Source organism: Rhinopithecus bieti, unplaced genomic scaffold (assembly GCF_001698545.2).
Source record: "Rhinopithecus bieti isolate Rb0 unplaced genomic scaffold, ASM169854v2 scaffold_5216, whole genome shotgun sequence".
Classification (NCBI taxonomy): Eukaryota; Metazoa; Chordata; class Mammalia; order Primates; family Cercopithecidae; genus Rhinopithecus; species Rhinopithecus bieti.
This window is the reverse complement of record NW_016805021.1, coordinates 1,360,765-1,387,955: the sequence shown is the minus strand read 5'-3', so window position 1 is coordinate 1,387,955 and position 27,191 is coordinate 1,360,765. Positions and strand designations below refer to the sequence as shown.

General features: G+C 41.4%; 1 protein-coding gene across 3 annotated transcripts in view; it reads left to right on the top strand.

The window, feature by feature from the left end:
* MTX3 (metaxin 3) overlaps positions 1 to 15,839 on the top strand; it is a 29,165-nt gene extending 13,326 nt beyond the window's left edge. For all 3 annotated transcript variants that reach the window (XR_001885333.1, XR_001885331.1, XR_001885332.1), the window contains 2 exons: positions 13,985 to 14,129; positions 15,748 to 15,839. The gene's annotated coding sequence lies outside the window, so the exon portion shown is untranslated. The remainder of the gene's footprint in view (positions 1 to 13,984; positions 14,130 to 15,747) is intronic.
* The last annotated feature ends 11,352 nt before the right edge of the window (positions 15,840 to 27,191 follow it).

The window sequence follows — 27,191 nt, the reverse complement described above, 5'->3', positions numbered from 1 at the left end:
AGAAATAGGTAACGGAGATAGTATCTTAGAAAACCTGTTGGTTAAGGCAGTGATAAAAGTAGTATTTGAACTTGGTAGTGCTTCCTTACAACCTCCTCCAAAAATATGCATTTACCAGGCTTGTTACATTTTTTTTGACAGTTTTTCATCAACTGTCAAAAACTTTAACCCTTTTAAAACCTAGATATAAATGCTTACATGTAAAGACAGGAAGCTAAGAAATGGGTACCTGGACTCTCTCTGAACTATTTTTATAACTTCTTGTGAGTCTAAGTATTTCAAAATAAAAGTGCTTTTAAAGTAAATTCATAGATTAAATGTATCATTATCTATATAAACTATGATTTAAAACTTTAATTTTCCAAACATAATATTCAACTTAGTTGAATAAATATATGATAGAAGTTAAATAGAATTTTATTTCGTTCTTAAGAAAACTCATGTTTGTAACAAATGATTTTATCTAAAGATCTATTTTGCCTTACAAGAAAAGAAAAAAACAACCTAAAACCAAAACTCCTTTTCCCTAGGATGTCAAAAATGCTGTGACTTAAAATATCTAATTATATTTTTTTCTTTCTATGGTAGTGGGGTTTACTTCTGAGGATAAAATATTTTGAAAAAGTTCTGTCCCTTGACGTGGTAGTTCTCCCGTGCCTTGTACTTATTCTCTCTACTTGTTCTCTCTCCAGATGCACAGTTTCACAAGATGCTCACCTTTAATGAAGAAGGTGTAGCTTTTCGTTTTAAGCTGTAATTGTCTTTGTCTTGATTTGGCTATTTTTATAACTGAAATCCTGAGCAACAGAGATAATTTGGGTGGTAATGATAGTCTTTTGTGGATGTTCTTGATGTTAAATGTTTTTTGCTGCCATTCAACTTTGTGGAATTTATGTTTACTTTTCAGTGTTTTCATATTGCTTAACCAGATTTTAAAGAAATTTTGTTGTTAGTTACGTGAAGTCAAAGGTCAGTAGGTCAGTAATCCCATTATCCTCAAACTTGTAGTTTCATTAGATGTTCAAAATGCGAATTTTCACAGAGATACAAGGATAAATTTGTTTTAGTTTTGTTTTGGCTCCCAAACTCTTGTTGGGGTATAGTGTTTGCTAGGAGCCCAGGTTACCTGCCCTGGACTTAAATTGTGATTGAAGTGGAGAGGTACTCTAGGAGTTTAAAAAGACACAAAATTATTTTTTTCCAGACTAGTTAATTCTGATAAGAATTAACATTCTTGAACAAAGGTATCAGAAAGGGTATCTTGAGTTGAAGGTTTGTGAATAGAAAGGGAAATGTGATAGAAGATTATTCAGAACAAAATAGACAAAATAACAAGAGACAGGAAAATAAGTCTCTTTGTATCCTTATTAATCCTTTGAAATTATGCTATAATATTTTTTAAAATCACCTTTTGGTTCTGGGTGAAGCAGTTCCTAACACAGTGTTTTGTCAGAATATACTGTTAGGTGAATAGAGGGTTCTGTGGCCAATTAAGTTTGGGAAATAGTGGGTTAGACAAAGTTGAGTTACTGCTGGCCTTTCAGACCTTTGATATGCTAATATGCATTTTAAATCTCCAAGAAGCACCTCTATTTTATACATCATTTCCCTAATTTATTTTAATACGGATTTTTTTTGTTTTTGTTTTCTTGAGATGGAGTCTTGCTCTTGTCGCTCAGGCTGGAGTGCAGTGGTGCAATTTCAGCTCAGTACAACTTCCGCCTCCCAGGTTTAAGCGATTCTCCTGCCTCAGCCTCCCAAGTAACTGGGATTACAGGCGCCCGCCACCACGCCCAACTAATTTTTGTATTTTTAGTAGAGATGGGGTTTCGCCATGTTGACCAGGCTGATTTTGAACTCCTGACCTCAGGTGATTCTGCCTGCCTCACCCTCCCAAAGTGCTGGAATTACAGGCATGAGCCACTGCCCCCTGCTGGATTTTTTTTAAAGTAGGTATCTTGTGGGATTTATGTTCTGAGAGATACACCTAAGGAAATGCTCCCCTGCGGTGTTTTTGCTAGTTTATACTCATTGCAAAGGTTTCTTATTGTTGGGTGCCCCTCTAGCCAGTGGTAGTAAAATGGGAAGAGATAGGTCAAGACTTCCTTGGACCATGGTATTGAGAGAGGGATGGCTGTCAGCATAGATACCTTGGTTATTTAGGCATTTGTGAGGGAGGCCTCTGGCTATTATTCCAGCCCCTTTCCTTAGAATCCTAGTTGGCCGGGAGCAGCTGTACAGGTGTCTGAACTGGTGGTTTGAGGACTACCCAGTTCCTAGGCATCCATGAGGCAGAGGGAACCAACTTGTATTTCCAGAACAACTTTACAAACCTTTTCTGGCTGTGCTTTAAAAGTGACAAAAAGGCAAAGGATGTTTATGATATTAAAGTCACATACAAGCTAGTATGATACATACATCATAGAAAGCCTATAGTTGCTTCAGTGACAAAGCAAAAGAAGTTTAATATTTTCCAGTTTTGTTCATTACTGAAGACAGTCTAAGGTTCAAAGTTTTCACTAAATTCTAAGCAGATTCTGTATCCTAAAGCATCTAAACGTCACTAGGCCTGCAAGTTCGAGAGGTTTAGCTAAATATGTTTGATATCACTTCAGAGTCTAAAACCAGATTCAGATTACTAATCATGTGTAAGGAAGCATTTTGTGTGTTTTTGCATTATTGGAACACCATTTTCCAATTGCATTATTTGGAACACCATTTTGAGTGTGTATTTGAGAGAAAGCTCGCCTGTGGGTTTTGAGTTGTGGTGTAATGGTGAACATGTAGCCACATGAAAGGCCGTTGGATCTTTGTTCTGATTCTTCAGTCTTCTCGCAAATTCAGAGAAATGTCTTTTAATCATTTCGTTTACATATCCCAGATCCTTGGAAATCATGAAAAATAACTTGCCAGAGTTTGCATCAGCCCTCAATAAGTCACGAACCATAGAGAAGGTCATGGGGCCCTTCGTTCTTTGGACTGTTGGCTACTTCTGCAGTTCTGGCTTCTCTCTAGGAGGAGTCGTGTACTCAAGCTTTTAAGTTAAATGCATAAAATGAGTTTTATTTCTCTTCTGACTTGATTTTAATTTTATGAAATGGGAGATGTTTTTCCATTTTTCTATTCATTTTGAAGTGGGAATTTGAGGTGTTTGTAATGTCACGTTATTGTTCTGAAAGATTGACAGTAAAGAAAACAAGTAATATATGTACGTAGTATGCATATTAGTTTTGTCCCATCGAGCCTATCTTTGAATGGCAAACATTTTTAAAACATCTGTTCTAGTTGCACAACTACTCTAGCTTCATTATAAAGTAAACAATCTTAAAGTAAGCAATGTTGGCCATAATTTCAATATTCTAGCCTTGCCGAGTGTGAATATATTTTACTCAGAGACTATGTATAAATACTCTAAAGTGGTGATGGTGATCAATATTGTAAAGAATTTATTCTGATAAATGAGAAACTGGATATAATGTCAGAATAGCTATTTTCTCAATAAAAATCTCAAATCTGACTGCTTATTAATTCTTGATTTTATGTTATTTATTCTTTGAGGTAAATCTTTTCATTGGGAAGAATTTTTTGGTGGTTTAGTTGTTCATGGCTGGGACTGAGCTATAGACATAGCGGGTTTTTTAAAAATGTCCATTCTTTTTTTTTTTTTTTTTGAGACAGTTTTGCTGTTATCACCCAGGCTGGAGTGCAATTGTGCGATCTCAGCTCCCTGCAGCCTCCGCCACCCAGGTTCAAGCAATTCTCCTGCCTTAGTCTCCCAAGTAGCTGGGATTATAGGCACCTGCCACCATACCTGGCTAATTTTTTTTTTTTTTTTTTTTTAGGTGTTTCACCATGTTGGCCAGGTCTTGAATTCCTGAAACCTCAGGTGATCCACTCGTCTCAGTCTCCCAAAGTGCTGGGATTACAGGCGTGAGCCACCGTGCCTGGCCAAAAAATGTCCATTCTTTCTGTTATGCATTGAGACCACTTGTGCTCTTGCCACTCTAGGCTAAGGGAGCTTAGAGGTCTGTTCTCTAGGCCACCGGTTTGTGTAGGACCTCAGATGCTCACGCAACTTTGCAGGGTTATAGTTCTGTCATCCCTTCAGCTCTGTAAGTTTCTTGTAAATTATACCTTTTGCTCACCCAGACAGTATAGTGATAGTTCATTGTAATTGAATGGAAGATTTAACTGAGAAAAATAATCTAATTTTAGTTGGAGGGAAGATATTCAGGTTTTTTTTACTGCTTTGTGTTTATGGGACAAAGTATATGCTTATAGAGAACCCTGTTATTTATAGCTGTAAGTTAAATAGGGCAAGTTCCCTGAGAGAATGGGTGTCTTCGCTAGTAGAATTTTTAAAAATTGAGGTGTAATTTACCTATAGTAAAATGCATAGACCTTCCAAGTAGAACTGTGCAGGTATGTAAGTACATACCTTTTCTCACATGAGAAGCCACCTACATCTTTGTCAATATTCTTTTCCCTAAAGAACACAAATCTTAATTACTGATGCACTTTGGGTTCCAGGTGAAAGCCCTTGGGTGGATTGAGGTGGTGAGTAATGATCACTTGCTTGCTGCAAAAGAACAGAAAAGAGGAGTTGCTGTTGTGGAATAATGGAATTCTTTTGCGGAGAGACACTATTTAGAGTCACAAAGCTGGGAACCATATGACAAAGAGCTTCAGAAATTTTGTTCTTAATTGCTCATCTTAGAGGCTTGACTTTCGTCTGAGACTATCTGGGGAGCTCAGAAACTCCTGGATGTCCATACTGATCTCCTTCGGTGAATGGTAGGCTACAACACAAGGTGCTGTCTTTCCTTTGCTGCATATAGCAGCGATTGGTGGGAAAACTCTTGCATTTTGCCATGTTGGGGTCTTGTCTTCAGTGAGCCTCCATAGCAGAAAGATCACTAAGTGTTGCAAATTATGTTTGAGACAAATGTAAGAGAACAAAAAGGAAATGGTGGTGAAGAAACGTCAGGTTTTGTCTTACTCAAGATCATCCTGTAGTTAAGTTCCTAGCTGTAGAACAAAGGAGAAACTGGTCTCTTCTTGACCAGACAAGGACTTCAGGAGAAAGAATGAGAAACCGTGGTCCCTCTCTCCAGGTATATGAGTCAGCCTCCTGGAATGCTTTAGACATCTGTGACTAAGAAATGAAGACAGCTGTGCATCATCAAAGATATTTCTAATTTCCAGTGCAGCCAACTCAAGGCTCCAAAACTTGTGCTTTTCCAAGTAGAAGAGAAGTTATTTTATTTATCCTGCGTCTTGAGTGAGTGGGAAGAACAGGGGAACTTTAACATGTATAAATACAATTAGGATTGGTTCCCCAGATCCTAGTTTGGAGAAGGTAGTCCGCTCTCGAATTCACATTTTGAAGAAGCTAAGAAATCTTTTGGTGTAGAAGATTTGCATGACACTTTGCAAATATCACAATTAAGACCAAACGGATTTCAGTTTTAAATGCAGGAAGCACACTGACTTGTTTAAAGACTGTCCTATTGTGCCCCTTCTGATATGTGTTGTCCCAGTTTTCTCCGTGAGGGGGATATTGCATTTTTTCATCTAATGAACATGATTTACACTTTGTATTGCATATGACATCCAATTCACAAGGCTGACTACTGCTAAAATGGTTTAGAAAATGGTGGGGAGTGGGAAGTGTATATAGCAGAGGTAGAAATTAAGAGGAAAAAGACCAAAAAGGAAGTAAAAATAAGGAACACGCACACACAGCCTAATGGAAATTTAAGCAAATTTAATCCAATCTCTGGTTTTGGAGCCTTGCAAATCACGTTTATGCTAAGATTGACATCCATCACTCAGTAATGACTGCTGTGTGGAAGCCTGGAGATGCCCACGTGTCTAAATAATTACATTCCAGCCACCTAACCTCTCAGGGAGGAGGCTGCTGTGGAGATCTTGAGTACCTGTGATTTCCAGGCACTCATTTATTTGGGAAGAATATAAAGAGAAGGTTACAAAGACTGCCCTCAAGGAGCTAAAAATAGAGATGCACATAATTTAAATGCAGTACGACTGATTTGCATCCATGTGGTTTTTCTCTTCTGTCCCAAAGAGATAGTTTAGAGATACCTTCCCAAAACATAGAAGGCAAAAGGAAATGCAGACGCAGTTTTCAGTTCAGACCTTGGAAGACCCTGAGATCCTGCGGTAGAGGTGCACAGCTTGGGAACATGTGGAATCAGTGATTAGTTTCATTGGTTAGTTCATTTACAGTTGGGGAAGCTGAATCAAATTTAAAAGGGATCAAAAAACAAGCGCTTAAAAGAGAGGGAATTGAATACAGGAACTGGTTGTGCAGATGAAAGGAACACCCCTCCACCCCACTCCCCACCACCAAATCCCTGCCTTTGTGGGCTTATGAGAAGGGCAGCAAGGAGCCCAGGGTGGCTGGAATGGAGCCAGAGAGCCAGGGAGTAGAGAAAGATAAGATCAGAGGGTTAGCTGTGGCCGATCATAGGGTGGTTCTCAATTGCCCACCCTTGGGATGTGTTTGGAAATGTATGGTGGCAGTTCTGTTGTCACAGGGAAGCCCTGAAGGCATTTAAACTGGCCAGGGCTAACAAAGCCCTGCTCAACAAAGAATTATTCAAACCCAAATACCAATGTTTGCTGTTGAGAGATGCTGAAGACCTCGTAAGCCCTCATCAGGTTTCACAGAACAAAAGCAGATGATGAAAATCGGGATGACCTGCCAGCAAGCGGGCTTTGAAAAAAGAAAGGGTTGCTTAATGCAGAAAGAGTGCCAGTGTAAAGATTTTAGAACAGCATACTATTTTGGTAGGAGAAATTAATCTCATGACAAAAAAGCCTAGAAACTAGAAAGGCCATCAAGGGATTACTGTAGTTAGGCTATAATTGGGGTTATGGAGCTGAATGAGTAGGTTGTAGAAAGACAATGGATTTCAGACTTAGAAAGCAAGACTTAATGTAATATACCAGATGGGTGGTCCTGAGCAAGTTACTTGACTCTTAGTCTGCATTGCTGTTTATTGCAATACAGTTGCATAACTAGATCTGAATGTATGAACATTTTTGTTTGGGTTTTTTAAATTATCGAAATGTAGAAGACAACCAATAGAAAGAACTCTGTCCCATCTTTTATGAATAACCCGTTAACATATTATCCATTCTTGCAGTCTTTTATTTCTCCACGCTCACACGCAATCCTGTATATATTGTCATCCGATAGTATCTACTATTCTATAATATGCCTTTTTATTTAAGATTTGGTAAATCTTTCTAGGTCATTACATATTCTATATGATTTTTAGTGACTATGTACAATCTCACTGGATGGATGTAACATCGTTTATTTCTTTCCCTTGCGATGGACATTAAGGTGAGTTCTTCTTATAATGGTCCTTGTTACATATTATCATACGGTTTCTCAGGAGGATTATGCCCCTTTATGTTCCCTGCAGCCCTATGCAGGAGAGCCTGTATTACTGCAACCCCACCAGCATAGAGTATTATTTTTCTCTTTACCACCTTGATAGGTAAAAAAGTAGCATTTTATTTACGCAATAAAGCAGTTACTTAATAACTAGTATGGTTGAGTATTTTTTCCATATATCTATCGTCCATTTGTATTTCTTCTGTAAATTGTCTATTTGTATTCTGCATTGCAGGCAAATTAATTAACTTATCTGAACTCCTGTTTTCTCAGCTATCAGATGGGGTTTCTGTGGGGTCTAAAAGGGATTATACATGTTGCAGGTCTGGAATATGGCAGGTACTCAAAAGTACTATTTCCATTCATGTTTTTTCTTAGATTAACAGCTCCAGAGGATGGAGACTCTTTTCTTTATTGTACCCCAGCACTGAGCACAGTGCTTGGCACATAGAAGGGACACAAAAAATTTTAAGGAAGGAAGAATGGTGAGATTTGGAAATATTTTGAGTATATCAGGAAAAGGGGTGAGAAAAGTTGAAGCCAAGATCCAATGAATCTTGTGTGAGAAAACTGGTGTGTTCCTCAGATGCTTACTAATATTGATATGGAAGAATTTGAATCTTATTCAAAAACTCTACTAGGAAAAAATTTCTTACAGACAGATGTAGCTAAAGGGTATTAAACACCTATATTCAAGGCTGTAACCAGCCTTGAAAAGTTGGGTAATTATTAGTTTGTAAGCAAAATATTGTAAGTATACTAGGACAGGTCACTAGTAAAGGGATTAAGATTTTTTGTAAGGTGAATAACTTTTTTTAAAATTTTTTTTTGAGACAGGGTCGTGCTCTGTCACTCAGGCTAGAGCGCAGTGGCAAGATCTCAGCTCACTGTAACCTCCACCACCTGGGTTCAAACGATTCTCATGCCTCAGCCTCCCAAGCAGCTGGGACCACAGGCATGTGCCACCACACCTGGCTACATTTGTATTTTTAGTAAAGATGGGGTTTCACCATGTTGGCCAGGCTGGCCTGGAACTCCTGGCCTCAAATGATCCACTCTTCTCGACCTCCCAAAGTTCTGGGATTACAAGCATGAGCCACCATGCCCAGCCTGTGAATAACTGAATTTCAAAAAATGATGAATACTGATTTTCACATATTAGATTTGCCTAGACTGGGAGTACATGTGTAATAATAATATAATATAAAAAAATGATAATAAGTTAAAGTAACCCAGAGAAGTGATGCCTCAAATGGAGAGGATTGCTGTCAGGTCTTGTTTCATTCAACATGTCCTATGAACGTGAGGGAGAAGGAGTCAGTGGTTTGTTAATGAGATTTGCAGATGGCTTTAAATTGAGAGGTATTGTAAACAGCGGGAGTGACTGAGAAATGATACAAGAGGATCTGGAAAGGTTAGGAACATGGACAGGAAATCAAATGATTCAGCCTGGAGTAATGCAAGCCAATCTGACATCTGGGGCCAGATATGAAGAAATACAGATATGCCATGAAAGAGACAAATATGGAAAACAGTCATCTCAAAGGAGGTTGGGAGGGCGGGTACTAGAGGAAAATGAGAGATATAGGAAGAAGGATGTCAAATGCTCACTATGTGCCTAGTATTTATCATGTTGATTTATTTTTGACCAAGGTTAATTCAGTGCTGTGAAAGAAATTAGAGTTTTTTGAGGATTAATTATGCACAAGAGCTTGGGTACTTAGTGAAATAAAAACTCAACCCACCTCTAGTTGATCCTAATGTTGTAGAGTGTTCTCAGTGTAGAAAGCATTGTGGAAGTGGCCCAGGGTCTCCAGAAGAGCTCCAGTGGGAGATATCACTCGCCACGTATCTGCGTGGGCATTTCTGATTCCATGGGTATTAGAATTCTTGGAGAAGCCTCCACCCGGCTATTCTGGGTGCCTGCAGCACGATGGGGGGCTCACAAAACCTTTGGTGAGTCAGCCCAGTTGTCCACCTTAGGCAAAAATAAGATGTGTGCCCCATGATCTGTCCCTTCCAGTCATGCCCCTCTTCCTCGCTCCTCTGGGACATTCACGTTAGCCTCTAGGAATGTAGAGCTCCCAACCCAGCCCTTTGCTTGGGTTTCCCACCATACCGTATCCTTCTGTCTTGCTATCAAGTTCTGGCGATTGTTTGTATTTCCTCTAGAGGTCAATGAGTTAAATCTGGTTCAACAGCAGCATTGGCTTAATTTACAATCTGCAATACTTTTTTAAATGGAGCCACTAGTTCTCATTTTTTAGTGAGACATTGGATCACAGTGAGGATTCCATGGGGATAAGGAGAAAGAGGACCAAATTACTCTAGGGAGGATAAACTCTGAGCAGATACTATTGACTGTATCTATTCCCTATCCTGAGGAGAGGACCAGAGCACTGGGATGAAAAATGTGTTCAAGAAGTGAGCTAGAAAGGAAATGGATCAAAGACATCTCACTTGTAGTTCGTTCAAGCTTGTAAGAGATGTTAATGGCTCAGATTGGAAGCCTGAAGCTGAATGTATCACCTGCCCGATAATATTTGCCTTATAGTAGGAGCCCCCTGTGATTGAAGCCTAAAACGATGTGTCCATTAATTCAATAAGTATTTGTTCCATGGAAAAAGAAAAAAGTAAAGCAGGGCAAGGAGGATGGGACCATTGGGGCTGGGGCAAGTGACAGTATGAAATATGGCAGGATAGGTGGCATTGGGAAGATGGCATTTGAACAAAGGCATGAAAGAAGTGTGGGGCTGGCCTGTAGTATCCAACAGCATTCAAGGCAGAGGGCACAGGTAGAGAGCACGAGATGAGGTTGAAATTCAGGGGAGGGAGCAGACCAGGTAGGAGCTTGAAGGCATTTGTAAGGCTTTGGCTTTTACTCTGTGTCACTGCAGTTTTTGAATAAAGAAGTGATGCCACTGATTACTTTTTAAGAAGGATTGCTTGAGCTATGGTGCTGGCACTAGACAAGGGCGTATAAGCAGGAAGAGAAGCTGGAAGTATATTGCAGTGACTTTGAGCCAAGAGATGGTGGATCAGGTGGTTGCAGTGGAAAGGTAGGAAGAGAATGGATTCTGGGTGTACCCTGCAGACACTATCAACAAGATTAGATGTGGATTGTGAGAGAAAGAAAGAAAGATGACTTCAAGATTTTTGGCATGAGCACTGGCTTAAGTTGCCATCAACTGAGATAAGGAAGGCTATGAGTAGAACAGTTTTTGAAGGGAGATGAGGAGTTCCACTTTTGACACATTGAGTTTGAGATGTCTATTGGACATCCAAGTGGAGATGCTGAGTAAGGCTAGAGAACAGGAGGTACCAACTGAAGAGTGGTCAGGGTAAATATGTTATTTAATACCACGAGATTGGATGAGACCATCAAGGGTTTAAGTTACAGAGAAGAGGACTAGGAACTGAGCCCTGGGGTATTCTGAACACTAAGAGACCATGGAGAACACCAGCAAGGAAGGCTAAGCCCAATGAGGTAGGAAAAAATGGAAATAATGTGTTATTCTTGATGCCAAATGAAGAATGTGTGTCAAGGAAGAGGTAGCGATTTGCTGCACTGAATGCAGTTGATGGATCATGTTAAATGAGGACTGACACCTGACCATTGGATTCAGCAAAATGGAGGTCACTGGTGACCTTGACAAGCAGTTTTAATGGAATAGTGGGGGCATAAGTCTGATAGGAATAGGTTCAAGGGAGATGAGGAAGAAAGAAATTGGGAAGAGGGAGAAGAAAAAAATGATGAATATGATCATTATAAACAGCATAAAAAGTCTGGGGAAGATATCTAGAAGTAAAAATGCCTTCCCCTGGGTCCTCAAGCTCACATCAAGGAGGCAGCCACTTATTTATTTATGCATAGCTGGAAAGCAAATTAATGTGCAGCAGCAGTGTTAAGCTAGGTCATTGGGAAAACTTCCCCATTAACAGAAATCCACATGGGGTTTAACAGGGTTTGTCGAGGGACTTCTTATTTATTACAAAAAGATTGCTGTTTGAAACATGGGCTTTCTCTCACAATGATGAGCTAAATTATTTTGATAAATAAGGTCTAGCATATTTGTATTTCCATACTTAGTGAAGCCACATGATGTGGAGACCAAGTCAATCACTGGGGTATTTTCTTCTTTCTGGAGGATTTTAGCTTCTGTGGTTTAGGTCATATATATATTTTTTCTACCCAGGCCTGGGACCTAGAGTGCATATGAAGTAAGTCTGCATCTTTATTTTCCACTTGAGCTAATTAATGACTGCATGCATTCACCAGGAGACAGGATGAGAACATATTTGAAAATTAAAGGGTTATCCCTATAGAAGACATTGAGGGTGCTGCATGGAGCATAAGGATGGGTTAGGAAAAACGTAATATTTTAAAGGCACAGAATAATCTGAACAAAAGCAGAGGCTATGGCGTCATCCTCTCTCTTACTTTCTCTAACTAGAAAGTCGCCTCATCCTATCAGCTTCTTGCTGTGGTCATTACTTGAATTGGAACCACTGGCCTCCCCCACAGTCCTGGTTTGTCTTTTCTTTGCCTTTGTCTTGCCTTTTCTTTCCTGGGTTACTGTTACAGATGCACCACTGGCCTCTCAGCTTCTGGATTTGCTCCTTTTCAATGCATTTTCTACCTTGTTCAACAGAGATCTTTCTCAAATACGAAATAATCATGCTTCACTGTTGCTTAACACTTTGAATGGCTCTTTATTGCTATCAAGTTCGAACTCTGACAGCTTATAAGACATTTCATCACCTGGTTCTAGTTTATGCCCCACCTTCTGTCTTCACCATTGAAGATCCAGCCATGACACTACTCATATCTCCAAATTCTCCAGACTTTATTTTAAATCTTTGGATTAGAGATTCCAATGAGGGATAGGAGAAGTCACAAAATCAATGTAACAGGCCTAAACAGAAAATTAGAGTTTTAAGCTCCATTAAAATAGAAATACAAGGATGTCCTTTGTTTTAATATTCCTTATATTCAAATTATACCAGATGTTTCTATTTCCACTTATCTAATGCACGTGTATAACAGCACTGCACATAAACCAGTAGTTGGCCCCTCCTTCTCTACTTGGCTTTCAGAACTCTCATGGTCAGTCCTTGGCCCTTTATTCACACTTTGCTCACTCTACACACTCTTCCTTGCTTGTCTTTTCCGTTCCTGGGCTTCAAATGTTGCCTGTATTTGGAAGTCTTACAGATTGACATCTCCAGCCCAGGGATCTCTTCTGAGATCAGACACCTGCCCAAAGAGAGATGTCCAAGAGGTCTGCGCAATCTCAAGCCTGTATCTAAGGCTAAACTCTGATCTTCAGTCCATCAAAGTCTCTTTTACTGCCAGTCTTTCCCGTCTCAATAAATGTCACCTGTATCGCTCCATTGCTCAAGCCAGAAGCATGGAAACTTACCTCTCTTTTTCAGTTTGTAAGTAAACTGACATGCAGGCAATGTTTGAAATGTTTTATGCATGTTAACTTGTTAAATCCTCACAAGAAATCTTCAAGTTAGCTACTATTATTATCACCCACTTTTTAGATGAGGAAACCAAGGCACAATGAGGTTAAGTAATTTGCCCAAGTCACATAGCTTACTAATGGAACTGGAATTTAAACTCAGACAATCTAGCTTCAGCGTTCATGTGCCTAACCTCTACCCCAACTGTTATTCTTAGCACCACCCTTTAATTCACCCTACATGGAAACAATCAAAGTGCAATCAGTTCTGGCTCCCAAAATCTTCTGAAATCATCAGCAGTCATAGGCATCATAGTCTTTTGCTGAGACTATCATAATAGCTCCACAGGGATCTCCAGTTCCATCCTTGTCCTCCCTCAACTCTCTGCTTCCAGTCATTCTTCCCAGAGAAGCCAGATTTTAGCTTTGACATAATTTTTTCCCAGACTGGGAATCCTTCCTTGGCTCTCATAACTAAATCACATCCCCCCAGTTATTTTCCGCATAGCATCCTATTGTCTTCTTTCATATTAAGTTTTCTAATTTAAAATGCTACATCTGTGTTTTACATTTCTTAAAGTAAGCACCATGACAGCAGGGATTTCATTTTATTTCCTGCTATCTACCGAGTCCCTAGTGCAGAGCTTCGTACATAGTAGGTACTTAGTAATATTTGTGAACAGTTGGATGAACGAGTCCCTAATAATAAATAAGAAGTGATTGTATAATTTTATTTTATGTATTAAAATAAAGGTACAGTGATACCTTTTATAATTAACTAATGAAAGGAGGCTCATGAATTAATGAAAATATATAACGTATGACTTTTAAAACTAAAATGCAGTTTTATTGTTTCAATGAAGGTATAATTCGGGTATGCATGCCACCCATTGCTTCTAACCCCACACCCCTTTCTAAGAGATTCCATCCATACTTTCACACCCCTCGCTCAGCTCATTGGACCAGGGATGGAAACTGACCCAAGCTGGGCAAATTAGATTCTCCCTGTTCAGAATTTAGAATCAGGAAACTGAGAAACAGGTCTGTAAAGTAACTGCATTAATCTATCTGTCAAATGTTTTTTCAGAATCTAGAAAGAGCTGATTATTGGAGATATGATGAGCAAGACACATCTTTCCTTGAAGGTTTTTACAATCATCTGAGAAAACTGATGAGTAAAGGTGCCGCTGCAATTCAGAGTATTGAGTGCTGTGATATAGATAATATAAGATGTAAGTACTATAGAAGCACATAGGAGAGTCCCTTATTCAATCTTGGGAAGGCAGAGAAGCTTCCCAGGAGAGGTGATGTCTTAGATGGAAGAAGGCTTTATAGATCCAGGAGAGAGTGGAGGTGAGGGGGATGGCATTCTAAACAGATGGAACAGAAAATGCCAACAGTGCATTCAGTCTGGTGTGCAAGGGTTATACTGAGGGTGGAATGTGGTCTCCATCATGAAGGCCCTTGTCAGCCTAAGCAAAGTGTGGGCTTTACCTTGAGGGCAATGAGAGTCCTGAACAATTTTTTTTTTTTTTGAGACAGAGTCTCACTCTGTCGCCAGGCTGGAATGCAATGGCGTGATCTCAGCTCACTGCAACCTCTACCTCCTGGGTTCAAGCAATTCTCCTGCCTCAGCCTCCCAAGTAGCTGGGATTACAGGTACCCACCACCATGCCTGGCTAAATTTTTTTTTTTTTTTTTTTTTGTATTTTTAGTAGAGACGGGGTTTCACCATGTTGGCCAGGTTGGTCTTGAACTCCTGACCTCAGGTGATCCACCCATCTCAGCTTCCCAAAGTGCTGAGATTACGGGCGTGAGCCATCATGCCTGACCACGAACAAGGTTTTTAGCAGAGGAGTGACACGTTCAGATTTGCATTCTAGAAAAATCCCTGTGGTCTTAGCAGGAGAAAGGTTTTAGAAGCAGATGGGTCAATTAAGAGATTGCTATATAGAAATTTGGACAAGAAAGGATGATGGCAGGAATAAGTTGATGACAGTGGGAAGAGACAGACTGGATGGTTAAAATGATATTTAGGACAATGATGGGAAAGGAGAGAGGAATTAAGCATAATTTCCAGGTTTAAGGCTTAGACTAGCAATAGATAGAGGAGTCACCCACTAAGATAGGATACACATGAGGGAGCTCAAGGAAGAGACTGAGGCTGGAGACATAAACATGAGCATTGTCTGCATATAATTAATTCAAACCTTTGGGTGAGTTTGTGTAGTGAGAAAACAAAAGGTTTACAGATGGAACCCTAAGTAACTCCACCTTTGAAGTAGCTGGGTGAGGAAGAACAGCCCAAAAAAGAGCTTGAGAAGATGCATCCAGGGAGCCCACTGGAAAAACAAGGAAGAGTGAAGTCACAGAAACCAATGGATGAAAGCTTTTCTAGAAAGTTCTAACCAATGTCAGTGCTCTCACAAAAGGACCCAAACAAGCACAACTCCAAATGTAATTAACTGCTTGTGAATATGTAACAAACATGAATATTTCTCTTAAGTAAGCATTATTCTCAATAATCTTATTCACAGCCTCCATTTGCTTGTCTCAAGAATGCTTTGAAAATTCTCTAAGAGTGAAGTCTGAATTCATGAAGGTTTTCCAAATTTGGTTTTCAAATGTTATTACATGTTAGTTCGTGAAGTGCATTTGAATGTCAGAGTTGAGAATGTGGAAAAAAGTAGACATAAGGAAATTTATTTTAAAATGTTTTTCAACTTTAAGGAAAGCATCTAACAACCCACTAAGTTTAGCATTTCATGTGTGTTTATGACCTGTCAAAAACTGCCAGAAATTTACTTGTGAGCAAGAAGTAAAAGATGTTGCCTGTTTGTCATCTTTCAGAGCGTCCAACTTCTGAAAGCCACTTTGCAACCCAAAAAGAACTTTCCTTCATCAGTGGACATATGTCAAAGAAGAGAAACATCAGTAATAGGATCCAGGCCATGTAATGTTCATTAAACAATTAGATGCTGATGCCAGTGTGTAATCACTTTTTTCCATTTTATTTTCAACAGTTTGAGTGTTCCTAAGAGGCTTGAATGGGATTGAATCTGGTACTTTCATCAGAATTTTAGTGTATTTTCAGTATTGGTAACATCTCCTCTCTCCTACTTATACTTTGCAACAGACTCTCCTGGGTCTGATTTGTGCTCCTTCTTCTGAATGTTTAGCAATTTAATATACACAGTGGACATATTCTGAAAAAAAAAATGCTAGGTTTCTCAGCAGAGTCATTTTAAAGATGAGGTGTTGTTTAAAAACAAAGCCATACCATCCATCACAATTACAAGGCAGGAAATACAATGGTCTACAATGTTTAATTAGAGCTTTTCTTAAGGACTCTTGTTTTCTCAGCCTTACAAGCACCATAAACTTCTCTGAAGATGATTTTGTGGCATCCCTCTGAAGTTTAAGGTCCTGGAAAAACTGAACAATGTTTACTGAATGCTTTTCATTTAAAACTGTTTTGTTGAATCATTACTGAAATGGAGAAGAAAGTGGAATATGAAGCATTCGTGGTCCAGGCTACCCCTTGACCAGGGGTCCAGGGGTCCAGGACAGAAGGCCTGAGTCTAGCCAAATGCCCAGGATAGAGTATGAGCACAGGCTCTCCTCTCCCCTTCTGGGTGAACACAAGGGGTACAAGGGCAGGTGACAGAGGTCATGAATCCCAGTCCACAAACACAAGGTTTACGAGTTTTCTTTTGTTTTCTATAACAACTTAATTTCTAATGCCAAGCTCTTATTTCTTCCGGCTGGCAGAAAAAATAAAAAATAAACAAAAAGTGCACAACCTCAGCCTTCCCAGGAGTCCCTCGTCCATGGTTATTAATGCCAGTGTTTCTGGAGCTTACGCAGCACCAAGGCCCCTGGGATGAGGCCCACTTGGTCCTCGCTTCTCTGTCTACAGATCCCTGAGTCCCTGAGACAGCCTTGCCCTTGCCTGGCCGGGCTGACCCCTCAGGCCGAGTCACTCTGTGCTGTGACTCCCGGTTCCCCAAGCATCTCTGCTGAGGCCGCCTTTGAATCATGCTGACGTCACTCTCCCAGGGAGCAGTGCTCGGTTCTGTGCTCCTGGAGCCCCATCTGTCTCTCTGTCGCCTCTGCCTTCACCTCCTGCTAACCAAATGGGATCTCTTTCTAGTTTGGGGAAACTGCTTCTTTCCTTCCATGTTTCTTCAGGATAATCTGTCTTTTGCTTTTTTTTTTTCCATTGAATCCTCTTCTGCTAAGGGCTTAGGCTTTTGTTTCCAAAGCTTAGAAGCAAAGTCTTTGCTTTGTGCCTTGCTACAAACCTCCTGTGAGGCCTGAGCAGAGTCAGCTATTATCTGCTTGAATGGGAGGTGGGGGTGGGGGCCAGTGCAGGAGGGCAAAAGAAAAAACAGGGATGAAATGGATAAAATCACAATAGCTAGCTAGCTCAAAATATGATCCAGCCAGCACTCCACGCACATACACCTCCCCTGACTTCCCCCGGGATTTGGACACCCAGTGTCTGTGAGGAAATGCCATCTCACTCCCTCGAGCCACATTTCCTGATTCTGTGGTTCCCGGAGTCTGTGGATTTTCATATACAGACGTGTACACCATGGAGCCCTGGGAGAGAAACTTACCTTTAACTGAGAAAGGAGAAGGAGCGCTGGAGAGTCACTCAGCAGCAGGACCAAAAAAAAAACCACACGTCTGAGCACAGCGCTCCACTATGTGAACCATTCTGATCCAGAACCCCCGGGGCTTACATGCACTGGAGGGGAGGAGTACAGGGAGAAACAGAACAAACTGGAACCCCAGAGTGGGCCCCGGGAAGGCCGCTGCTGGCCTGCACCTTCCCATCCACACACAAAATGAAACACACGTAAGGGCAGGGTATAGAAGGTTGAGTTCTTTCCCCTCCAGCCAGAGAGAGACCTGGGATTAGCAGGGACATCAAGGGCTTGTAAGCAGCTGGAGAAGGGAGGAGAGATGGCCCAAGGTCAACTAGAGGTCACAGGTGGTCCCAGAGCTTTAGCAGGTTGGTGGGAGCTCTGGAGCGGGAGCTCCAGACAGCATCATCTAGGTGATCAGGGGGCCAGCAGAGGGAAGGGCAAGCAGTGGTGTGAGTTATGTGTGCAGCAACCTCCTGCCACTGCCACTGAGGTATTCCCAGAGATACAGAAGAAAGGCTGAGGGAAGAAATTCTGTCATTGTGTAGGTTGAGAATGGGATAGAGAGGTGGCTCTTATTTTAGCAGAATTAGGGGCAAGCTGTTAAAGAATCTTAACAAAGATCTGTAAGCTAAATGGAGCCAGGGCAGTTATAGAGCTCCCCATCCACATCCATATCTCCACATCCATATTTTAATCCACGTGCCATAGTGGAATATGATGAGCCTTTTACCAAGGTGAACCCAGGTTTAAATTCCACATCTGATATTTCCTAGTTAAGAAGTTTCTCTGGCAAATTACACAATCTTGCTATGCCTCTTTTCTCTCATCTGTAAATGAGCATGATAATTTTTATAAAGTATCTAGTATATTACCTGCCACATAGAAGCACCAAATAAATCAGAATTGCTGTTGCTGTTATTAGTATTATCACTATTATCATCTGATTCCTTGATTTCACAAAGATCAGGAAGGAACCTAGTGCAAAAAACCTCTTTGAGTTTTTGCTTTTAAGAGCCTACATTGCACCAGATAAGAGAAGACAGAATATAATCAAATGTACAATGGATGACTTCTGCAAGACCTTGGACAAGTGGTCATTCTTTGTTCACTCATCAAAGTCACACACTTAGGTTGCCATAATTTCTCTGGGGGTATTAGGACAGTCTGCAAAAGTGGTGGCATTTGCTGAACTTAAGCAGTGAACAGCTGTGCTGGGCTAGAAATAGCTTTTCAAACGATGAATTCCTTTGCCAAGTCAAAGGCACAGCTCACAGTGAGCTTGGAACCACAGAAACATATAATAGAGAGGTCTCCTTTTGGGGGTGACACCCAGCAATCTTTCACCTTCAAAACAGGGAGATGGCCAATTTCTAGAGCACATTCTTTGGCCCGTTTTGGAACAAAGACACAAGGAAAGAGTCAAGGAAAAGAGAAGCCTTCATAATTTATTAAGGTGACACAGGTTCATCAAATCAAAATCCCAGCGGGAACTGTAAGTTATGAAACTTACAAAGCTTCTGGCTCCTACCTCCTCTGTTGCCTGTTGTCAAGAGCATTTGTGGACATAATTGCCAAATCTCTGTCCCCAAAACCCAGGCCAGCTAAGGAAAGCAATCCATTTGGTGGAAAAGCCATAAAAATAAAGGCATCCTAATAAAGTGGTTGGACTATTCGTGCTGCATTTTGACCAGAAAAGGGAGCTATGGAAAGATCCTGTCACTGTCTCTGATCTACTCACCATAAAATCATAAATCATAGAACGTTGGTAATGCAAGGACCTCAAAGGTATTGCTCTTCTCCTCTCTCTTGCCTAAAGGCTTTAAGCTAATGTATGGCAGCTTCAGAACTAGAACCAGGGCTCTTAACTCCTAGCCAGAACCCTTACCACAATTTAGCAGATGTCCCAGAGATGGCAAGAGCACACATTTGCAGAAAGTGCTCTAAGCTCATTAATGAAAAGTTGCCATTTAAACATCAATCAATATTTGTATCTGGGGATTAGGAATGAGGCTAACAATGCACGTTCAGGCCAAAGGGACCAGGAGGCCAAAGGAATCTAGGCTGCCTCCAACTTCTGTTCAGACTTTGCTCACAATTCATCTCCAAGTCATTTGCTTAGAAATCACATTACACTTCCACGCAGAAATGATGGTATATAAATGGTGGTTCAAATTCCAAGGTCAGTTTAGAGAAGCTTATTTAACATACAATTTTGCCTGAAGTACCTGACTATTCCTGTTATTCCAATTGCAACAAACCACGATTTGTAACTCTTTCATTCAAAGAGAGACAAATTCCAGGCCCCGAAGGCACTCAGATGGCAGCAACAAAGCTTCTTCCTCAAGTGATCACAGTTTCCCTTGCAGTTTCCTGGATTCCAGGGTCTTGGAATCAGGGGAATGAGTGGGAACTCTGGGACCTTGCTAAAGATCTACTCTGCTGCCTCTAAACCCAGCCCTTGGATTGCACTGGTCACTGGCAATGGTCTCACTGGTCCAAAGTGAAATACAACATGTAAGTCTGTCTAGTTCAGAAAGTTTTTCACAAAGCAAAGTGTATTCCATTTAAAGAACCACCCTTGATTCTGGAGATAGTTTTCTCACTTTTTGGTGTTGATAAAATAAAAACTTCAGCCAAATTAAATGTAAAGGAGTTTAACTGAGCAATGAATGATTCACGAATCGGGCAGCAGATTCACAGAGACTCCAGTACAGCCACGTGTTGGAAGAAGATTTATAGACAAAAGAGGGGAAATGACATATGGAAATCGGAAGTGAGGTACAGAATGACTGGATTGGTTACAGCTCAGCGTTTGCCTTATTTGAAAACAGTTTGAACACTCAGCAGTGTATGAATGGTTGAAGTATGTCTGCCGGGATTGGCCAACCCTTAGCTATGGTTACAGGCCCATACTCCTGAGTTAGGTTTTCAACCTTGTCTACCTATTAAGTTAGGTTGCAGTTCGTCCATGAGGACTCAAATATAGAAGTATGGAATCCTTCTCAGGCCATATTTAGTTCACTTTAATAGTGCTCAATTGTCTTTTTGGAAATGGATTGTAGTAAATGCTATTTGTTTTCTTAGTATTCTTTCTTGGAAAAAATAACATAGTGGCAATCCTATATGGCTGGTCCACAGAACTGCATTCCAAAATTTTGAGAATGCCAGTTCTGAGAACCACTGCTCAACATCTGCCCATTTCTCTGATGAGTGGCAGAAGGCAATTTGCTGTAATGTTCACTCCTTGGGGCTTTGGAAGGGGTGAAAGGGGAACTGAGGAAGCAGATGGGAATTGGAGGTCCCTAGTTGTTTTAGTTCAGCCTGCTGTAACAGAATACCACAGACTGGGTGGCTTAAACAACAGAAATTTATTTCTCACAGTGTTGGAGGCTGGGAAGTCCAAGATCAATATGCCGGCAGATCTGGTGTCTGGTGAGGACCCACTTCTAGGTTGACAGAGGCTGTCTTTGTATCCTCACGTGGTGAAGAGCAGAGGGATCTCTCAGGGATACCTTTTGTGAGAGCACTAATCCCATTCATGAGGACTCCACCCTCATGACCTAATTAACTCCCAAAGGTTCAACCTGCTAATACCATCACATTGGAGGTTAGGATTTCAACATAGGAATTTTGGGGGGTAGGGGGCACAAACATTCATTCTATGACACTCGTCTTTTAGCAATAAAAGACACCCATCTTTTTAATAACTGGAATTGTTAACTTTCTCTAATGATTTAGAAGACAAATTCTGGGTGAGCCAAGAATACCCCTCTTAGAGTTTATTAACTGGGTGTAATAAGATACGTAGGCTATTTCAGGTAGAGACTAATAATTCTGTCGGAACGACTATCTCCTGAGGCATGAGTAGAGGTTGTGGGGGTCAACTAAGCAAATCAAAACTAACAACCAATTTACAAGGAAATGTTCAATCTACTTAACAATATGATCTTTAAAATAATGCTCAACTATAAATTTGCATTACAAATGCAAATGTTTTTGAGACAGATTCAGGTAGATCTTATTTCGCACTCTTGTTTGTGTTATTCTGGTCTTCAGAGTAAAAAATAAAAGAAATAAAATGAGCCCATGTTCGCCTTCTGTTAGTCACCGACTCCTTTGTGCGCTCCTGGAAATCTCTCGTAAACACCTTCAGTCCCAGTTCTCTCGTGGGTGCTGCCTTCAACCAGGCCCTCCTCTCCCCTGGTCAAAGCATGGTTTTCAGATTTCTTTTCAAAATTACAGAATACTTTCTTCAAAGAAAATCTATAAGAAACTCCAGATTATACATAAAAGAGAGCTGCTTTAGTTGGAGCAGGGCTGGGGCTGGATCCCTGCTGGCTCACCCCTGCCTCCCTCATTCATTCATTCATTCATTCATTTATTCATTCGATACATATTAACTGAAGCCCTAGCCTATCAACTTAGCTTCCTGATTGGGTCTTCTGGCTCCAGTCCTATGTCTTTATAATCTACTATCCATTATGATAATATAAATAATTTTTAAGGCTCAGCTCTGATCTGATCACTACCCTTTTCAGGAATATCCATCGTCTCCTCATTGTCTTCTGATTGACATTCTCCCTCCTTAAGCCCTTCAAAGTTTGGATCCAGCCTACATTTCCCACCTTACCTTCTGGTGCCACAATCTGTTCCCCTGAGACTTTCCCCAGCCCACCATAGACATTCATGTCTGCTTGCTTTTGATCATGCTGCTGTCTGCCTGGACTGCCCTACTTCCTCCTTTCCACTGTGCTAGTTTATTGTTTTTGTGTGTGTGGCTATTTCCTCCACAGTGAAGCCCCCCCTGGCTACCGAAGCCCCTCTCCCTCAAACTCTGTATCGATTGTTAGATGCCATATGTCTGGCTACCCAGCTGTTGCTCAGAGTTGGCACTGTATTTTTACTCATCTTGATATCTCCAGGATCTAATGTCATCAACGTGCGGTTGATTAGAAGTGGCAAATGGGTTGTATTTCACAGGCCAATTCCTATGGGTTGGTAGTAGTTGCCTGGAATGCTATCTTGAGAAAGACTCTGACTGATCTAGACTCAGTGGGAAGGTAACTGATTGACTAGCAGTGTTGGCCACAGGAGTGTGGGAGTGAAGACGTGCCTTGCTACGTGTCTGTCCTTCTGGCAGCAAATGCACAATAATGTTTTGCTGGTGAATACATGAGTGAATACATTTCTTTAAAATTATGAGATTTAGGCTTTAGTAGTTCAGACAAACTTTTCCTTCAGTCTAGTGAGCTTTTGCTGGTTCAATTTCCATAAGTGACATGAGTATTTAACCTTGAGCTCAAATTGATGTTCTGGCAAATGTGGGTGCATCTCAAGCTGGGAGGCAGCCCTGGAGGGCATCACTTTGTATGAGGTAGTTTGCAGGAGGGCTTCTGATGGTGGCCCCTGGGCAGGTTGGAGAGCTGATGTGGGATGCAGGAGAGAGAGAATAGAAAAGGGACTGTACAATGGTGACCCTATGGTATCAGCCATATCTTACGTGCTGAAGGAGATGTTTTTATGAAAGGGTCAGTGAGACGTGAGGGTACAAGTGGCGTTACTTTAGTACAAGAAGTAGAGTGAGACACAGAGTCAGGGAATGGGCTAACCACTGCTCAGTACTGTGAAGGGCCCAGGCAGGATGTGTCTGGGCATGTGCATCCCCTGAAGAGTCAGCAGGGGACCACTATGCCCGTGGGGCCTGGCGGGATGTGTATGAGTGCACCCCTGGCAGAGTGGGGCCATGGCTGAGATGCTGCCCAGTGAGAGATGGTGGGTTCCTGGCAGGCATGGTAGTCATGCCAGGAGTAGAAAAGGACTTGTTTGGGAGCATGAGTGAGTCACCTCTGAGGAATGTCAGTACTGGTTGTGGGACACTCATTTGGGGCAAGTCAGGAATGGATAAAAGCCTGTGTAATCCAAGTTAGTACTAGCGCTTTGACACCCTTTATTCCTACATTCTGATGAGATCTTAGGCATGACTTGGGTCAAAAGCTTTAAGGAAAACAGTTCCTGAGGAAGACGCTTATTTAGAAGCAGTTGTCAGGGCTACAGCATATCCTTCTATTGCTTTCCTCGGTGAATTGAATTGATGTCATACAGTAAATGTTCTGTATCAGGGAATTTTGACTAGAGTAGCTAATTAGGGAATCAGATTTAAGTAACACAGAGAACTGAAGCCCTGGCTGGTTCGTCTCCCCAAGGCCTTTGCTGTGGAGTCAGCAGATGGATGTTTTTCGGGCAGTTTGCTCCCGGGCTCAGTTTGCAGTATGGGGAGGGGTGAGGATGAGAGGATTGTCTCACAGTGGTGTTTCTGGAATGGCATATGGTTTGGGGTTTCTTGGGGGAAGAGAGCGGCCTATGTGCAAATCTTAAGTCAGATGTGGCCCCTGGCATCTGCCATGTCACCCAGCTAGGAACTGTTTGACATTTGCAGTAATGAAACCTTCATCGTGGATAGCTTAGAGCAGGACTAGTTTTGTCCAACTGGCTAGATAATCTTGTATTTAAAATTTTAAAGCCGCAATTCTTGGGGTCCTTCCTGACTTTAGGACCCACATAATCAGGGCCCTCCTAGGTACCCAGTCGGGCAGTGCACAGGCTTCCTCCATTAGGTTGTCATAGCAGAAATTCAGCTCCTCTCAGGTTGTTAAACGCAGATCACGAACCATCTGTTCCTCGTGTTTTCCCAGGTTGCAAACTTAATCCAGGGAAAATGGAATGTTTTGCAAACTCTGCAGCTATTAGTTTCCCTACTGATCACACTTCAGGGTTGTGGGATGTTTTTCAAATGGTAAACTCTCCTTAAGCTGGAGTCGTTGAAAATGTATGCTATCAGCAGTGTCCAGAGGAAACGTATTTCAGCTGACCAAGCAAAAAGACCTCTGGAAATCTCTTTGCCTCTGCTCTGTGATTCCATTGTCCTATTCTCCCTTCACAAAGAAAGAATTTAACCTTCAAGAAGGATAGTTTGGAAATGATCTCTGTCCCTTACCAACGACTTCACCAGATGCTGTCCTTGCCCCCTCCACTTGTTCAACAGCATGCGATGCATTTTTTGTGTGTGTCTCAGGGTGCAAGGAAGTTCCTGGACACCTGTGGTGTAAACAGAGAAGAGGCAGGGCCCGTCCCCCTCATTCCAGGCAGGGAGAGCTGCCTCAGCATGCTCTGATCGTTGGTCTCCTTTACACGGATGCCTCCTGACACTCTAGGAGAGGTACCTGAAGGCTCTCTGGGGCTGTGTTAGGGAGGAAATTTGATCACAAACTCCCTGAAGGGAAACTAGGAAGGCTGAACTGTTTGTATATTTACCAGTCATTTGGGCATTATCTTCTTCATGTTGCTTGTTAAGATCTTGCCTATTTTTCTATTGTTTGTTTTTCAGATAGCTCATCTTGAACAGGGCTGGACAACCATAGCCTGCTGGTTGGCTGCCTATTTGGGTAAATAATACTTTATTGGAACATGCCCATTAGCTTACGTATTGTCTGTGGTTTCTTTCTCTGCTACTAGGGCAGGGTCAAGTATTGCGACAGAGGCTGTATGGTCTAAAGTATTTACCATCTGGCTCTTTACAGAAAAAGTTTGTTGTCCCCTGCCTCAATGGTCCAACTCTTTCTACTGATAAAACAACGTAACTTACATCCCCAAGAAGATAGCACTTCATACACCCAGCAGATTGTCATAGAGCATAAAGTGAGAAGAGAGAAACACCCAGACATACCAACAGAGAGACACACACAAGCACATTCCCTGCAGGATTGTTTGTCAGAATTTAAAAAGCGGGCAATTTTCACTAGGAAAAAATGCTACGAATTTTTCTATATACAAACACTGGAATACTTTTTAAAGATTTAACATGGTTATAAGCTTTCAAAACAAAGTTGAGCAAAAAAGAAAGAAAGAAAACTGCAAAGTGATATATACAATAATAGCACACTGTTTATATAAAATTTGAAAATATACAAACGTAATCCACTGTATTGAGATTAAGGATACACAGTGAGCTAGACTATACTACAAAGACTGGTCCAGGCTGACTCTGCAGGGCTGGCTGGGAGGACTCCCACATTGGTTTACTGCTAGACCCGTGTGGAGGTGAGAATGGGGAGTCATCTTGCTCGGACCTCCCTTGCTCCTCAGGGACGCATGCCCAAAGCTCTGTGGTCTCAACAGCCCTCATGGAGAGAAGAAACCCCTGACAATAGGGTCTCTTACCTGTGGGCCCACTGGCTTTCATACATTGGCTGGGGGCCAATGTATTGTCATACAGGGATTTCTTGCTACACCACAGTTGTCAACACTCACATTTTATTTATTTGCTGAAGCATTGTAACTGCCCAATGGATTCACCTTGCCTGCTGCCTACGTAGAGCTGATTTATCAAGACAGATGCATTGCAATGGAGAAAGAGTAATTCACACAGAGCCGACTGTGTGGGATACTGGAATTTTATTATTACTCAAATCAGTCTTCCCAAGCATTCAGGGATCAGAGTTTTTAAATATAATTTGGTGACTAGGGGCTTAGGAAGTGCTGATTGGTCAGGTTGGAAGTTGAAGTTAGGTTTTCTTAATGTCTTCTGTTCCTGGGTATGACAGCAGCACTGACTGGGCCAGATTGCAGATCTGGTTGATGTCAGCTGATCCATGGAGTACTGGGTCTGCAAAATATCTCAAGCACTGATCTTAGGCTTTACAATAGTGATGTCATCCCCAGGAGCAATTTGGGGAGGTTCAAACTCTTGGAGCCGGAGGCTGCATGACCCCTAAATTGTAAATTCTAAGCTTGTAGCTAGTTTGTTAAACCTGCAAAGGCAGCCTGGTCCGCAGGCAAAAAGGGGGTTTTTTCGGGATAGGGCTATTATCAATTTTGTTTCAGAGTCACACCATGAACTGAATTTCTCCCCACGGTTAGTCCTGCCTGCACCCAGGAATGAAGAAGGACAGCTTGAAGGTTAGAAGCAAGACGGAGTCAGTGAGGTCTGATTTCCTTCACTGTCAAGATTTCCTCAGTTATAATTTTGCAGAGGTGGTTTCAGCATCAGTCCTCTTCAAGATTCCAGTTTAATAGGCCTGACCATGTGTAGGATAATACAGGTACAATATGTCAGTAAATACTAAATTCAGAAGAGTAGTTATCTCTGGGAGGAAGAGAAAAGAAGGGGATCAAGAAGGCATCCCAGTGGGCAATAATTGTACCTATAATGCTTTATTTCTTTAAAACATATGACACAAACGTGACAAAATGTTACGACTTAAGTTGGGAGCAGGCAATGAGTAAGTCTACAGGGCAGAAGGAAGCTGGTGGGTAGAGGAGAACCAGAGTTTCTTGGTGAAAAATGAGAAAAAATCTATTGGGGGGAGAAGAGAATGGTGGGAGCTAGCACTCAATCTAGGTTGATATGTCTACTATTCACTATTCGACAAATATTTGTTGAATGGAAAAATTCAATACATTTTTTACGGAGCATTATATGCCAGATACTATGGGTGGGACACAGGGATGATAAAGATCTTTCGTTTGTGTCTTCAAGGTACTTATGACCCCCTGAAAGATAGTTTATGCCAACAACAGATGACCATGCAAAATAGAATGGGAACACTAGCACAAATGCAAGCATTAGCAAAGTACTGTGGG